This window comes from Myotis yumanensis, unplaced genomic scaffold (assembly GCF_028538775.1).
Source record: "Myotis yumanensis isolate MYYU_CA2020_CCGP unplaced genomic scaffold, mMyoYum1.0.hap1 SCAF_2, whole genome shotgun sequence".
NCBI classification, from domain to species: Eukaryota; Metazoa; Chordata; class Mammalia; order Chiroptera; family Vespertilionidae; genus Myotis; species Myotis yumanensis.
The window spans coordinates 94,368,032-94,384,351 of record NW_027223753.1 but is presented as its reverse complement, the minus strand read 5'-3'; the positions used below and the strand labels follow the sequence as shown (position 1 = coordinate 94,384,351).

Here is a 16,320-nt window from a genome sequence, read left to right as displayed (position 1 = left end):
AAAAAGCTAAAGGAGTTCATCACCACCAAACCAGTATTATATGAAATACTGGAGGGTATTCTTTAAGAAGAGGAAGAAGAAGAAAAAGGTAAAGATAAAAAATTATGAGCAACAAAGTGATAACAAATACATATCTATCAACAAGTTAATCTAAAAATCAAATGAATAAAAAATCTGATGAACAGAATAAACTGGTGAATGTAATAGAATCAGGGGCAGGGTGCAGACTGACAATTCTTGTGGGGAAAAGGGTTTGGGGGTGTGGGAAGAGATTGGACAAAAATATTACATCTATGTGCAAGGACAGTGCGGGGGGGGGGGGAGGGGTGGCGAGGGCATGGGGTGAGGTGGGAACCGGGTGGAGGGGAGCTATGGGTCAATTGGGGAAAAAGGAGACATATAAAAAATAAAAATATTGAATTAGCATGAATTCTTGAATTTCTCTGGTTTTAAGCTTCTGCCTGCATCATTATAGAACCTCAGTCCCCATTTAGTGTTGTCCTATTGTATTTGTGTGAATTCCAGTAGGGTGTCTGTATTAGTCTGCTCAAGCTGCTGTAACAAATTACCCCAGACTAGGTGGCCTACATACCAGAAATTTAGTTTCCACAGTTCTGCAGTCCAAGGTGAAGGTGGTGGTTAACTTGGTTTCTGATGAGACCTCCCCTCTGGTTGCAGACAGTGCCTGCTCACCATGTCCTCACGTTTCAGAGAGAGGGAAAGCTCTCTGGTGTCCCTTCTCATGAGGATGGGAATCCATGTGGTTCAGGACCCTTTCTGACTTCATTCAACCTGAACTACTTCCTTAGAGGTCCCATCCTCAAACACGCCACCCTGGGGGTTATGGCTTCACATATACATTTTTTTTGGTGGGTGGGGGTAGGGGCACCCATTCAGTTCAAAAGGTGTTCCCCTGCTCTGGCCTTCCCACTGAGACCTGCTGTTCCAAGCCCAGAGGTGCCCTCCATGGGAAGGCTGTTCCATGGGGCACTGCAGCACTCACACTGCACGGCTGAGACCTCAGGGTGCCAAGGCCAAGCGGGTGTTCAGCTCTGGAGAAGAGCCACCCTCCAGGTCACTAGTCCCCCAGGCCTCGGTCACGCTGCCTGTGTACCAGGTACTCCGATGTCCATCTCCATGAGGGTGAACTAGCAGACAGGAACAGGCACCAGGCCATTTGTCTCATTGTGCGTACCTCCCTCATGTCTCTCTCTTTCTGGGTTCCCTCCCCGGTACATGACTGCATAAAAGGATGGTGAGGTGAGAGGGCCGGCAGCATGGACACCTGCCAGATCTCTGCTAGGGCTCCTCACACCCTGCTATGAGCGAAATGAAAGTGCTATGAATAGTGAGCTCACAGGGCTGTGCGACTCCTGAAGGAAATGATGTGGATGAAATATTGGCAGGAGGGAGTAGGGTAATATCTGGATAAATTAATAGATGTGTTTTCCATCTCCAGTGTTTCCCATCACCCATGGTTTCTCTCCACAGCTCCCTCCAACATCCCTGCTAAAGCGTTTGTCCTCATTGACTTTGAGAACAAAGAACAAAACAGACACATACTTTTTCTCTCTTTAGAAATGTCTTGTATCTATGTGTTAAAATTAAAACTATAAAGCATTTACAGTGAAACATGAGTCTCTCCATCCCTGTCCTCCAGCCACGAGGAAGCTGGGCTACTTCATATGTTCTGGAGGATGAGACATCCTCTCACTAGGGAAGCACAGGTGAGCTCACTTTCTTTTTTCTTTTTTTGGGTAAATTATTAGACACATTGGTCTGCATATTGCTTTATTTTTTTAAACCAAAGGGTGTGTCTCTAAGAGTGTTTATATCAGTGCACAGAGATGTCTATTTTAAGTGTGCAACCATGAATCATAATTAACTTATCCAGCCTTCTATTGAGTTGCTTGCATTATTTTTCTATTACAATATGCAATTAATGATTTTGCACATAACTAATTTTACATGTGCATGACTCTATATGTAGAATAAATATCCGAGGTACAATTGCTGAATCAAGAGAACTGTGCATTTTTAATTTTCATAGATATGGCTCAGTTTCCCCCCCGTCAAAGGTCTGTCTGTATGAACAGCTGCAGTTCGCCCACATTCTAATCTAACCAATGCAGTGGGTTGTCCACATATTTTATCTTTGCCAGCTTCCTAAGTGAAAAGTCATATCTCAGTGTAGTTTTGATTTTCATTTCTTACTTTGAGTAAGGTTGGGCATCTTTTTTTATGGTTAAGAACCACTTATATACCCTTTTTGGTGAATTCTATATTAATAGTCTTTGCCTATTTTTCCATTGGTTTGGTCATTTTTTTTTCTTTGTGTATTAGGGAAATTAATCCTTTGTTTTATTAGTCCTGAGTTGCAAATGTTTCCCCTCAGACTGTTGCTCAGCATTTTGATTTTTGTTTATGAAAGTTTTTCTTGGGTATAATTTTAAATTTTGTATATAGTAAAATTTATCATTTTTTTAAAAAAAAAAATTACCTCTGGGTTTGTGTGAAAATTTGTAAATTAAATTTATTTGGGGAACATTGCTTAATAAGGTAAGTTTCAAGTATATAATTCTATGATACATGAACTGTATGTCACATGAAGTTTAGTCTCTCTCTGTTATCATATATTTGGCCTTCTTCCTTCTTTACCCCACCCACCTCAACTCTACTTTTCTGGTAACCACCCTACTGTTGTCTGTGTCTATGAGTTTGTTTCTTTTGTTTCTTGCTTTCTGTTTTATATCTCACATATGAGTGAAATCATGTGGTTCTTTTTTCTTTTCTGTCTGATTTATTTTGCTTAGCATGATATTCTCAAGGTCCATTCATGTTGTTGCAAATTGCAGTATTCCATATTTTTTTATTGTTTAAAGTATCACATATGTCTCCTTTTTCCCCAATTGACCCCGACCCTGGCCACTCCCATCCCCCAGGTCAAGCCCCCACTGCCCCAGTGTCTGTGTGCATACTGTTTTCCACAGTGGCTGTACCAGTTTGCATTCCCACCAGCAGTGCACGAGGGTTCCTTTTTCTCCACAACTTCACCAGCACTTGTCCTTTGTTGATTTGTTGATAGCCATTCTGACAGGTGTGAGATGGTACCTCCATTATCATTTTGATTTGCATTTCTCAGAAGAATAGTGACTTTGAGCATGTTTTCATATGTCTCTTGGCTTTCTGAATGTCCTCAGCTGAAGCGAACAACACTCACTCCTTCACTTTTTTATTTTTTATCTTTTACTTAAGAAATTATTCCAAAAATAATCCCTACAATAAGTCTAATTACCATGTGTCATAATATAAAGTTACTGCACTGTTGTTGACTATATTCCCTATGCTGTATATAACAACCCAATGATGTATCTACACTAATAAAAGAGAAACATGGTAATTGGCATACGACCGCTACCCTTCCCATTGGCTAATCAGCGTATCCTTATGCAAATTAACTGTCAGCCAAGATGGCGGCCGGCAGCCAGGCAGCTGGAAGCTAACAGGAGGCTTGCTTGCTGTGGACTCCAACGTTCCCCGCCAGCCTCTGAGCTTCAGTTGGAAACATAGTAACATTTACAGAAGATAAACAAAACTCCAGAAAGCTCCTGTCAGTCAGCCGGGATCTCAGAGCTGGAGTCGCAACATTGTTTCGAATACAGAAAACAAAGGCCAGAAACCTGCTTTCAGCCGAGCCTCAGAGAGAAAGTCGGCTCTCAGCTCCAGTGACAGCCATAGAAGGTAAATAAATGCCAGAATAAAAAAAAGAAAAAAAGGAGAGGTTTGGAGCTTCAGTCGCCCGCCAGCCTGAAAATGGCCCTCAGCCCCTCACCCAGACTGGCCAGGCACCCCAGTGGGGACCCCCACCCTGAAGCAACAAGATGGCGGCTAATTTGCATACTGAAGGCAGGCGGCAGCAGGCAAGGCTGTCTGTGCTCTGGGACCCGGATCTGTGACCCTGCCTGGCGGGATCAGCGGAGCCGTGAGGCTTCCCGGCACCGGGATCAGCGTGACAAGGGGCAACACCCAAATGCCCTGATTGCCCTGCGGCTCTGTGTGTGACAGGGGGCAGCGCCCCAACCCCCTGATCAGCCCTGCGGCTCTGTGGGTGATAGAGGGCGGCGCCCCAACCCCGATTGCCCTGCGGCTCTGTGTATGACAGTGGCGGCGCCCCAACCCCCCCACGGGCCCTGCTTTATGTGAAACGGGGTAGAGCCATACCTCCCCATCGGCCCTGCCCTGAGTGTGACAGGGTGTGGCGCCTCAACTACCCCCCCCCCCCCCCACGGGCCCTGCTCTGTGTGTGACAGGGGGCAGCTCCCCAACCCCCTGATCAGCCCTGCTCTGTGCATGACAGGGGGGAGCTCCCCAACCCCCTGATCAGCCCTGCTCTGTGCATGACAAGGGGGAGCTCCCCAAACCCCTGATGGGCCCTGCTCTGTGTGTGACAGGGGGCAGCGCCCCAACCCCCTGATCGGCCCTGCTCTGTGCATGGCAGGGGGCAGCGCCCCAACCCCCTGATCGGCCCTGCTCTGTGCGTGGCAGGGGGTGGAGCCGCAACTTCCCTATCAACCCTGCCTTGAGTGTGACAGAGGGCGGTGCCCCAACCCCCCAATCGGCCCTACCCTGAGCGTGACTAGGGGTGGCATCACAACCTCCCGATCCGCCCTGCTCTGTGCATGACAGGGGGCGGCGCCCCAACTCCCCAATCGGCCCTGCTCTGAGCCCGACCAGGGGCTGCACCTAGGGATTGGGCCTGCCCTCTGCCACCCAGGAGCAGGCCTAAGCCAGCAGGTTGTTATCTCCTGAGGGGTCCCAGACTGCGAGAGGGCACAGGATGGGCTGAGGGACCCCCTCTCCCCCCGAGTGCACAAATTTTTGTGCACCGGGCCTCTAGTTTATTTTATAACTGGAAGTGTGTACTTCTTAATCCCCTTTACCTATTTCATCTGCCTCCCAACTCCTTTTCCCTCTGGTAACCATCATTTTGTTTTCTATATCTATGAGACTCTTGTTTGTTTTGTTTTTTAGATTTCATACATAAGTGAAATTATACAGTATTTGTCTTTGTCTGACTTCACTTTCTGCTCTAATTTTTATTATTTCCTTCCTTCTACTGACTTTGAGCTATTTTCTCTAGTTCTTTGAGATGAATTGTTAAGTTGTTTGAGATTTTTCTTATTTTTTGAGGCAGGCCCCTTTACCACTTTTGCTGCATCCCCAAAACTTTGATATTTTGTATTGATGCTCTCATTTATCTCTATGTATCTTTTGACGTGTTCTCTTATTTCTTCCTTAACTTAGTCATTCCTTAATAGTATGTTATTTAATTTTCACATATTTGTGGTTTCTCCAGCTTTCTCTTTGCTGTTGATTTTCCAGTTCAAAGCATTGTGTTCAGAAAAATGTGTGGTATGATTTCAATTAAATTTTTTGAGGCTAGTTTTGTTCCCCAACATATGTCCTATCCTTGAGAATATTCTATATGCCCTAGAAAAGTATATATAGTCTGGTGTTCTGGGATGAAAAGCTCTGTAAATAGCATTAATAACAATTATGTTTATTTGCTCTAATGTGTTGTTTAAGGCTGATATTTCCTCATTAAATGATTTTCTGTTTGGATAATCTATCCATTCCTGTCCATTGGGTATGTAGATCTCTCACTATAATTGTATTTTTGTCAGATTCTTGCTTTTTTTCTTTAAGTAGTTGCTTTATATATTTCGATGTTCTAAGGTTGAGTGCATATATACTAATGTGTTATGTCTTCTTGATGTGTTGTCCCTTTTATCATTATAAAATGTCTGTCTTTGTCTCTTGTTACCTTTTTTATCTTTAAATATCCTTTGTCTGATATAAGCATGGCTACACCTGCTTTTCTCTGGCTAATATACTATACCACTTCCTTCGAGTTTATGTTTGTCTTATAGCTGAGATATGTCTCCTGAAGGCAGTATATAGTTGGGTTTTGTTTCTTAATCCATCCCCCTATTCTGTGCCTTTTAATTGGTGAGGTCAGTCCATTTACACTTAGGGTGATTATGGATGTATAAGGAGTTCTTACAGCCATTTTATCTTTTGTTTTCTGGTAGCTCTATGTCCCCATTGTTACTTTTCCCTTGTGTTTCTGTTATTTTACTTTGGTGATATTTTATGATTTCCCCTTCCATTTCCTCTTTTTTTATGTTATGTGTCTCAGTACTAGATTTTTGTTTACGAAAAAAAAAGTTTACATGTACAATAGTCCTTCTTCTTCAATCTTATCTCCATTCACCTGTGTAAGTTCAGTACTTCCTCCCCCCCCCTTTATTTTTTTTATCATAAACTAGTGGCCTGTTGCACTAAGATTCACACAATAGGCCTTCCTTCCCCTGGCTGCTGGCAGTGGTTTTCCTCCGGCATCTGGGACCCAGGCCTTTGGTCCGGCCGCAGCAGTGAGCCTTGGTTTCTCTGCTGCGGCCACAGCAGTGGGGCTTGGCCTCTCTGCTCCGGCTGCTCCCAGCCCCTCCTTTTTTATTTCCCAGCTCCTCCAGTGGAGCCCAGGGTGAATTGGAAGCCTGGGTTGCCCCCTGGCGACCCAGGACCCCAGCCACTCCTTGAGCAAAGTACAGGGCCATCGAGAAGCTTGGCTTCGTCCGTCACTGGGAGCAACCCAAGCCTCCTGCTTGCTCCAGCTCTGTGGCCGCCGCTGCCATCTTCAGTCATCTTCAGTCTTCGCTCTGCACCTGCATAAGCAAATTACCTGCCATCTTTGTTGGGTTAATTTGCATAGTGACTCTGATTGGCTGGTGGGTGTGGCGGAGTGATGAAGTGATGGTTAATTTGCATGTTTCTCTTTTATTAGTGCAGATTATCCCTTTTTATGCTGTGTGTTCATTTCCAAGTTGCAGTAGCTATTGTCTTTTTAAAAAATGATTTTACCTCATTTAACCTTTATGTTATACTTTACTGCTTAATACCTTATTCTGAATAAAGTTTGCAATTTCCTGCTGCTGTCTGTTTGTTAGTCATTTTACTCATAGTTTTGTATCCTTTTGCCTTCTTATTTTTTAACATGCAAGAACACCTTTTAGCATTTCTTGTAATGCAGGTCTTATGGTAGTAAATTCCCTTGACTTCTGTATGTCTTCAAAAGCCTTTATTTCTTCTTCATATCCAAAGGATAACTTTGCTGGATATATTATTCTTGGCTGGTGATTTCTCTCTTTCAAAAATCTGAATATTTGATTCTTTTCTGTCCTAGTTTGTAGGGTTTCTGCTGAAAATCTGATGATGATATAATGAGGTTTTCTTTATAGGTTGCCATCTTCTTTTCCCTGCCTGCCTTGAGAATTCTTTCTTTGTCATTTATTTTTTTACCTTTAATATAATGTTTTGGAGAAGGCCTTTTTGTATCAAGATAATTTGGTGTTCTCTTAGCTTCTTGGATTCGAGATATCAGTTCTTTTCACAGGTTTGGAGAATTCTCAGTGATTATTTATTTAAATAGTCTTTTTTCTCCCTTTCCCCTCTCTTCTACTTTAGCATAACCACTACTCTAATATTGCTCTTTATAATAGAGTCAGGTAGTTCTTATAGATTTCTTCATTTTATTTATTTTCTTTTGATTATTTTCTCTTAGAACTGAATCATTTCTAGATTTCTGTCCTCAAAATCATTAATTTTTTTGTCTATCTGGTATGCTCTATTTTCTAATTTATTCTTAGATACCCTAGTTTATTCTTCATTTTATATATTGAGTTGTTCAGCTCCAGAATTTTTGTTTGGTTCTTTTGTATAGTTTCAGCCTCTTTGGTGAAGTACCCCTTTTGTTTATTGATTTTATTTCTGAGCTTATTAAATTGCTTTCTGATGTTTCTTGTACCTTGTTGAATTTTTTCAGAACTGCGATCTTGAATTCTCTGTCATTTAAATCACAGTTTTCCATGTCTTTATTTTCTGGAGATTGTTTTCTTTTATTTCTGAACCCCCTTGTCACCTTGGTTATTCATTGTGTTTGACAGATTATTTCTCTGCCTGGGTATTTGTGGGAATTAAATATTATTATTATTATTATTATTATTGTTATTTGCAGTATTTGAGTCTTCACTGCTTAGTAGATTGATAATAGAGGACTTTCTTTGGTTTTCCAGTAGGTGGTGCAGAAGCTCAAGTTCTTTTTGGTTGTTTTTGTTTTGATTGTTTAAAGTATTACACATAGTAGTACATACATCTCCCTTTTTCCACCCATTGACCTTCCCCCAGCCTCCCCTAACCTCTGTCACATGCCCTCATCCCCCCCCCCCGCCCCCGCCGCCAGGGTCTTGTGTCCATTGGTTGTGCTTATATGCATGCATACAAGACCTTTGGTCTATCTCTTCCCCCCCTCCCCAACACTCCCCAGCCTTCCAGCTGTAATTTGACAGTCTGTTCGATGCTTTACTGTCACTGTATCTATCTTTTTGTTCATCAGGTTATAATGTTCTTTATTTTCCATAAATGAGTGAGATCATGTGGTATTTTTATTTCATTGCCTGGCTTATTTCACTTAGCATAATGCTCTCCAGTTCCATCCATGCTGCTGTAAATGGTAAGAATTCCTTCTTTTTTATAGCAGCATAGTATTCCATTGCGTAGATGTACCATAGTTTTCTAATCCACTTATCTGCTGATGGGCACTTAGGTTGTTTCCAAATCTTAATTATGGTGAATTGTGCTGCTATGAACATAGGAGTGCATATATATTTCTGATTGGTGTTTCTAGTTTCTTGGAATATTTTCCTAGAAGTGGGATTACTGGGTCAAATGGGAGTTCCATTTTTAGTTTTTTTGAGGAATCTCCATATTGTTCTCCACAGTGGCTGCACCAGTCTGCATTACCACCAGCAGTGCACGAGGGTTCCTTTTTCTCCGCATCCTTGCCAGCACTTGTCGTTTGTTGATTTGTTGATGATTGCTATTCTGACAGGTTTGAGATGGTACCGCAATATCATTTTGATTTGCATCTCTCATATAATTAGTGACTTTGAGCATGTTTTCATATGTCTCTTGGCCTTCCTTCCGTCTTCTTACAAAAAGTATCTATTTAGGTCTGTTGCCCATTTTTTTTATTGGATCATTTATCTTCCTTTTATTAAGTTGTATGAGTTCCCTGTAAATGTTGGAGATTAAACCTTTATCAGTGATAACATTTGCAAATATGTTCTCCTATACAGTGTGCTTTCTTGTTGTTTTGTTGATGGTTTCTTTTGCTGTGAAAAGCTTTTTATTTTGATGTAGTCCCATTTGTTTATTTTCTCTTTAGTTTCCATTGCCCTAGGAGCAGTATTGGTGAAGAAATTGCTTCAGCATATGTCTGAGATTTTGCTGCCTGTGTATTCCTCTAGTATTTTTATGGTTTCCTGTCTTATGTTTAAGTCCTTTATCCATTTTGTGTTCATTTTTGTGTATGGTGTAAGTTGGTGGTCTAGTTTCATTTTTTTGCATGTATCTGTCCAATTTTCCCGACACCATTTATTGAAGAAACTGCCTTGACTCTATTGTATGTTCTTGCCTCCGTTGTCAAATATTAATTGAGCATAGTGGTTTGGGTCGATATCTAGGCTCTCTATTCTATTCCATTGGTCTATATGTCTGTTCTTGTGCCAGTACCAGGCTGTTTTGAGAACAGTGGCTTTGTAATACAGCTTGAAATCTGGTATTGAGATCCCACCTACTTTGTTCTTCTTTCTCAGGATTGCTGTGGTTATTCGGGGTCTTTTTTTATTCCAGATGAATTTTTGGAGAGTTCTTTCTAGGTCTGTGAAATATGCCATTGGTATTTTAATGGGGAGTGCATTGAATCTATAGATTGCTTTGGGTAGTATGGACATTTTAATGATGTTGATTCTACCAATCCATGAACATGGTATGTTCTTCCATCTGTTATTTCACTGTCCTGTAGTTTTCCGTGTATAGGTCCTTTACCTCCTTAGTTAAGTTTACTCCTAGGTATCTTAATTTTTTTGGTGTGATGGTAAATGGGATTGCTTTTTTAGTCTCGCTTTCTGTAAGTTCACTATTGGTATATAGAAATGCCATAGATTTCTTGGCATTAATTTTGTATCCTGCTACATTGCTGAATTCATTTATTAAGTCTAATAGTTTTTTCATGGAGTCTTTAGGGTTTTTTATGTACAATATCATGTCATCTGCGAATAAGGACAGTTTTACTTCTTCCTTTCCAATTTGGATGCCTTTTATTTCTTCTTCTTGTCTAATCACAATGGCTAATACTTCCAGTACTATGTCGAACAGGAGTGGTGAGAGTGGGCATCCCTGTCTTGTTCCTGTTCTTAGGGGAAATGGTTTTAGTTTTTGCCCATTGAGTATGATGTTGGCTGTGGGTTTGTCATATATGGCTTTTATTATGTTGAGGTATGATCCTTCTATTCTCACCTTGCTGAAAGTTTTTATCAAAAATGGGTGTTGGATTTTGTCAAATGCTTTTTCTGCATCAATTGATATGACTATGTGGTTTTCATCTCTCAATTTGTTTATGTGATGTATCATGTTTTTTAATTTGCGGATATTGTACCTTCCTTGCATCCCTGGAATAAATCCTACTTGGTCATGGTGTATGATCTTTCTGATATACTGCTTGATCCGATTTGCTAGAATTTTGTTGAGGATTTTGGCATCTATGTTCATGAGGAATATTGGCCTGTAATTCTCTTTCATTGGGTTGTCTTTACCTGGTTTTGGTATTAGGGTGATGCTGGCTTCATAGAATGAGCTTGGAAGTGTTCCTTCCTCTTGAATTTTTCGTAGTAATCTGAGGAGGGTAGGTTTTAGTTCTTCCTTGAATGTTTGGTAAAACTCCCCCATGAAGCTGTCTGGCCGTGGGCTTTTGTTTGCTGAAAGCTTTTTGATTACTGCTTTAATTTATTCCATAGTAATTGGCCTATTGAGATTTTTAGATTCTTCCTGATTGAGTTTTGGAAGCCTGTGTTTTTCTAGGAATATGTCCATTTCCTTCAGGTTGTCCAGTTTGTTGGAATAGAGTTGTTCATAGTATTTTTTAATAATCCTTTGTATTTCTGTGGGGTATGTTGTTATTTCTCCTCTTTCATTTCTGATTTTGTTTATTTGGGTCCTCTCTTTTTGCTCTCGGTGAGCCTGGCTAGAGGTTCATCAATCTTGTTTATCTTTTTAAAGAACCAGCTCTTGGTTTCATTGATCTTTTGTATTGATTTTTTGGTCTCTATGTCATTTATCTCCACTCTGATCTTTATTATTTCCTTCCTCTGCTTACATTGGGCTTTTCTTGTTGCTCTCTTTCTAACTCTTTGAGTTGTAGGGTTAGGTAATTTATTATCATTATTTCTTGTTTTTTGCAGTAGGCTTGTAGAGCTATGAACTTCCCTCTTAAGACTGCTTTCACTCTGTGCCATAGATTTTGGATTGTTGTGTTTTCATTGTCATTTGTTTCCATAACGTTTTTTATTTCTTCTTTGATCTCTCTGGTAACCTCAGTCATCCCAGTCATTGTTTAATAGCATGCTATTTAGTCTCCATGTGTTTGATTTTTTGGATTGTTTTTATTGTAGTTGATTTCCAGTTTTATGCCATTGTGATCTGAGAAGATGCTTGATATGATTTCTATCTTCTTGAATTTGAAGAGACTTTGCCTGTGACCCAATATATCGTCTATCCTTGAAAATGACCCATGTGCACTTGAGAAGAATGTATATTCTGTGGCTTTGGAATGAAAAGTTCTGAAGGTGTCAATTAATTCTATCTGATCTAGTGAGTCATTTAAGATTGATGTTTCTTTGCTGATTTTTTGTTTAGAGAATTTGTCCAATGGTGATAGTGGGGTATGAAAGTCCCCTACTATGATTGTATTGCTGCCAATCTCTCCCTTGATATCCTCCAGAAGTTTTTTTTTTTTTTTATGTATTTGGGTGCTCCTGTATTAGGTGCATATATGTTTACCAGAGTTATTTCTTCTTGTTGGATTGCTCCCTTTAGTATTATGAAGTGGCCTTCCTTATCTCTTTTAATGTCCTTCACTTTGAGATCTAATTTGTCAGATATAAGTACAGTGGGGCCTTGACTTACGAGTGTCCCAACTAATGAGTTTTTTGAGATACCAGCTGTCTCTCGGCCGATTTTTTTCATTGAGTTGACAGAGTAATTTGAGTTAACGAGCTCCTTAACGAGCTTGGTCTCAGAATGAATTAAACTCGTAAGTCAAGGCCCCACTGTATTGCTACCCCAGCTTTTGTTTCATTTCTATTTGCCTGAAAAACCTTTTTGCATTCCTTCAGCATCAGTCTGTGTGTGTCTTTTTTTCTGAGGTGGGTTTCCTATAGACAGCAGATACATGGGTCATGTTTTCTTATCCACTCAGTTACCCTATGTCTTTTGATTGGGGCATTTAATCCATTTACATTTAAAGTTATTATTGATAGATATTTGTTTGTCGCCATTTTTATTCTTTACTCCTGTGTTCCTTCTTTGTTTCCTATTTTTTTCTTTTTATAGCTGACCCTTTAGCATTTCTTGCATTGCTGGTTTGGTGGTAATAAACTCCCTTAGTCCTTTTTTGTCTGTGAAGCTCCTGATTTTACCCTCAATTTTGATTGATAGCCTTGCTGGGTACAGTATTCTTGGATTCAGACCCTTGCTTTGCATGACTTTATATATTTCATTCCATTCTCTTCTTGCCTGATGTGTTTCTGTTGAGAAATCAGTTGCTAGACTGATGGGGGATCCTTTGTAGGTAACTTTCTGTCTCTCTCTGGCCACTTTTAAGATTCTTACTTTGTTGTTGGTGTTTGCCAATCTTACCTAATAATAGACAAACATGTAAATTGACCGTACCTTCGCTACACTAACCAGCCAATCAGGAGAGTATGCAAATTAACCTAACAAAGATGGTGGTTTATTTGCATATGTAGGCTCCAAGTGGTGGAGCAAAGCCTGACAGCCCAGGGGCCGAGCAGTGCTGCTGGCCCCAGGGTCGTGATGCTTTGCTGCGCCACCGGCCCCGGGGCTGTGAGGCTTTGCTGTGCTGCCGACCAGAGCCCGACCAGAGCGAAGGCCTGGGTGCCAGGTGCCGGAGGAAAACCCGTGCCAGCAGCCAGGGGAAAGGAAGGCCTATTGCATGAATCTCTTTGTGCAACAGGCCTCTAGTTTAATTATAATGTGCCTTGGTGTCGGTCTTTTGGGGTTCATTTTGTTTGGGACTCTGTGAGTTTCTAGAATTTGTGTGAGTTTTTTCTTCCCTATATCAGGGAAGTTTTCTGTCATTATTTCTTCAAACAGGTTTTCTATTCCTTGCTCAGTTTCCTCTCCTTCTGGCACTCCTATTATGCAGATATTGTTTCATTTCATGTTGTCCCAAAGTTCTCTTAGGCTCTCCTCCTGCTTTTTAATTTTTTTTTCTAGAAGCTTCTCTGCTTGGGTATTTTTTCCTACCTTGTCTTCAGGCTCACTGATGCTGTCCTCTACTTCTTCTAGTCTACTGTTGATGCTTTCTATTGAGTTCTTTATAGCAGTGATGTCATTTTTCATTTCTTCTTGGTTCTTCATTTCCTCTTGGTTCTTACACATATTGTTGAATTTGTCTTCCAATCTTTTCATCCACCTTATGACCATTTCTCTGAATTCTTTCTCTGACAGGTTGCTTGCCTCCATTTCGTTTACTTCCTTTTCTGGTGATGCCTGCTTTTCTTTCATATGTGGGCTGTTTCTTTGTCTCCCCATGATCTCTCTTCTCCGGGTGTCTGGTTATGTAGTTCTCTCTCTCCTTATCCCAGGCGAAATCTGACCTTTCTGTGATGGGGTGGAGAGCTCCTTCGAATCCACATGCTCGCACAGCTTGGGGACTGGTGTCCCTGGGTTCGCAGCTGTTTGCTGGGTGCTGTTGTAGATTCACAGGATTTTCAGGCTTCCGACAACATCCACTCTCCCCCACTATCTTGCAGTCTGCCTTCCCGTCGGCAGCCATCTTCCTTCTCTGAAGCTCAAGTTTTTATTTCCTCTTACCTGCACTACTGGGGCTTTGGGGATCTCTGTGGGGCAGTGTTATCTTGGCCTTGGAAAATGCCAGGTATTCCCTGAGGAGGTGGGCAACCCCTTAATTACCCGGTTATCTTGGTCTTGGGTATAGGTCTCCTGGACTGTGTATTCATGGCACTGCCTTTGTGGCCAGAATCTGCCAGCAGAGCTTCTCTGAATGCTGACTCAGTTGCTTCTACCAGGCTCTGCTACACAGGTGAGAGAAGCAGGTTTGCACGTCTGCAGCTCTGTTATTTCTAGTGGGTTTAGCTCCATTGAGTACAAACCACATAGGCTAGAAAGTTGATTTCTGACTTTTCACAATTTTCTGAGTGTGGCTTTTACTGCTGAGCAGACCACAAAAGAATGGAAGGGGGGCAGGTTCCCTCATTTGAAAATTTCTTTGTCTGGTGATGGTAGTTTGTGACATGCTGTCACCCTATGAATCACTTCTCTGCCTCTTACCCTGGGCTCAGCCTCAATGTATGCTTGCCACCCAGGCCCCATTCCTGTCTCTGCCCCTCCCATTTTCCCAGTGGAGGTTGCACCCTGACCTTTCACTGCTATCACATTTGCTATAGTGAGCACCATACTATGATTCCCATCCCTGTCCTTTCCCCCATCCCATCTGCCTTGTTCACTTTGATATGCCCACCTTCAGATGTCTCAATGCACAGATCTCTCAGACATATGTGTGTGTTGAGCAGGGAATGCACTGTTGAGTTATAGCTGTCCAACTTGTAACTTTAAAGGGAGCGATATGAAGGTCCTCTCACACTGCCATGATGCTGATGTCACTCTGGGTTTATGTAAAACATAAACCAGACTTCTTTACCATGATATTATTTTTTTTAAGTCCTATGGGATTTTTTTTTTCCTAGTGCTTTCTGGTTTCAATTTATTTTTCATATTTAAATCTTTAATTTGCCTGGACATTATTTTGGTATCACATGTAAGATAGCAATCCAATTTTATTGTTTTAACAAATTATTGTCTAGTTGTTTGCTAATGAATAATTCATCTTTCTCTACTGATCTGAAATACTATATTCCTGTAATTATCTTGGCCTGTTTTGGGGTACTTTATTCTGCTTTTCTAATCTATATATTCATAATCCATATTATAACTACATAATTTCTTCAATGTCAAGTAGCGCCTAGTTCTCATTGATAAAATTCTTGGCTATGTTTGTTTTTTACAAAAATTTAAAAAATTAATTTATTTAGTACAAACTATCATTTTGGTATTTATTGGGTCATGTTAAATGGATATTTGGATTTAGGGAAAAGATATATTTTTGTTGTTCAAGTCTCTATTTTTATCTGTCAGTGACATTCCAGTCTTAGAAGTTTCTTATTTATTATATTTCTGGTATTTTTTATTACTTTCACAAATGGTAACTTTTATTTCATTATGGTTTTTTTTTGAGGTTTTCACAGTGATTTATTGTTCATTATTTTAATGTTTTCATGAAGATTGTTCACATAGTGAGACATCCTCAAACACTGTCGCCAAAATGCTTCTTGCTTTTTTTCAAATAACACTGATGAACCAGTGGAAGCAGTTTCCCTTCTTGGTGAAGCCTGTGGGTGTCGGTGGCACCTCCAATAAAAGTCCCATTGACAAATATTCTTGGCACGGTTCTCTCGCCAGTCATCTTGGCAAGCGCGTCTTGAAACAGGCTTCCATATTCAAGCAGGTCCAGTTCCACCGCTTTGTAGTTTATGTTCATGTTGTGAAAAAGCTTCTTTGCCATGTTGCAGTAGGAACAAGATGTCTTTGAGTAAATCACCACACAGTTGTCAGAAATGGTTTCCTGGATCTGATTCACGGGAGCAGCTGCCAGCTCCCCCCAAGTCGACTAAGTGCTGTTGCCTATCCTCGAGGCTGCCCAGCCGAGCCGACCCGCCAAGCCACTCCCGCTCCTGGCGAGCAGTGTCCCCGCAAGGACCGTGCAGCGCCAGATCATGGTCGGAGAGCCTCATCATGTTTTTTAAAATGTACTTATTATAGAAATTTCTACTCAGCCATTTTTAGCTATTGTTTGTAATAACTTTAGATCAGCTGTTAGATTTTCTAGTAAAATAACAATATCATCTGCAAATACTAATTATTTTATTTTCAATTTTCCAATTTTAATTTCTTTTTTATTCTCTAATTGAATTTCTAGTATCTGTAGAACAATTCTAAATAAAAGTGATGATAAAGGACATCTTTCTTTTTTGTTTCTGAATTTTTTAAAAATGTTATTACCAAAAAATTCATCTCCTCATCAATTATTGTTTTAAATACAAG

General features: G+C 40.7%; 1 pseudogene; it reads right to left on the bottom strand.

Moving 5' to 3' along the window:
- Positions 1-15,523: 15,523 nt before the first annotated feature.
- Positions 15,524-15,994, bottom strand: LOC139002490 (glutaredoxin-2, mitochondrial pseudogene; annotated as a pseudogene).
- Positions 15,995-16,320: the final 326 nt, after the last annotated feature.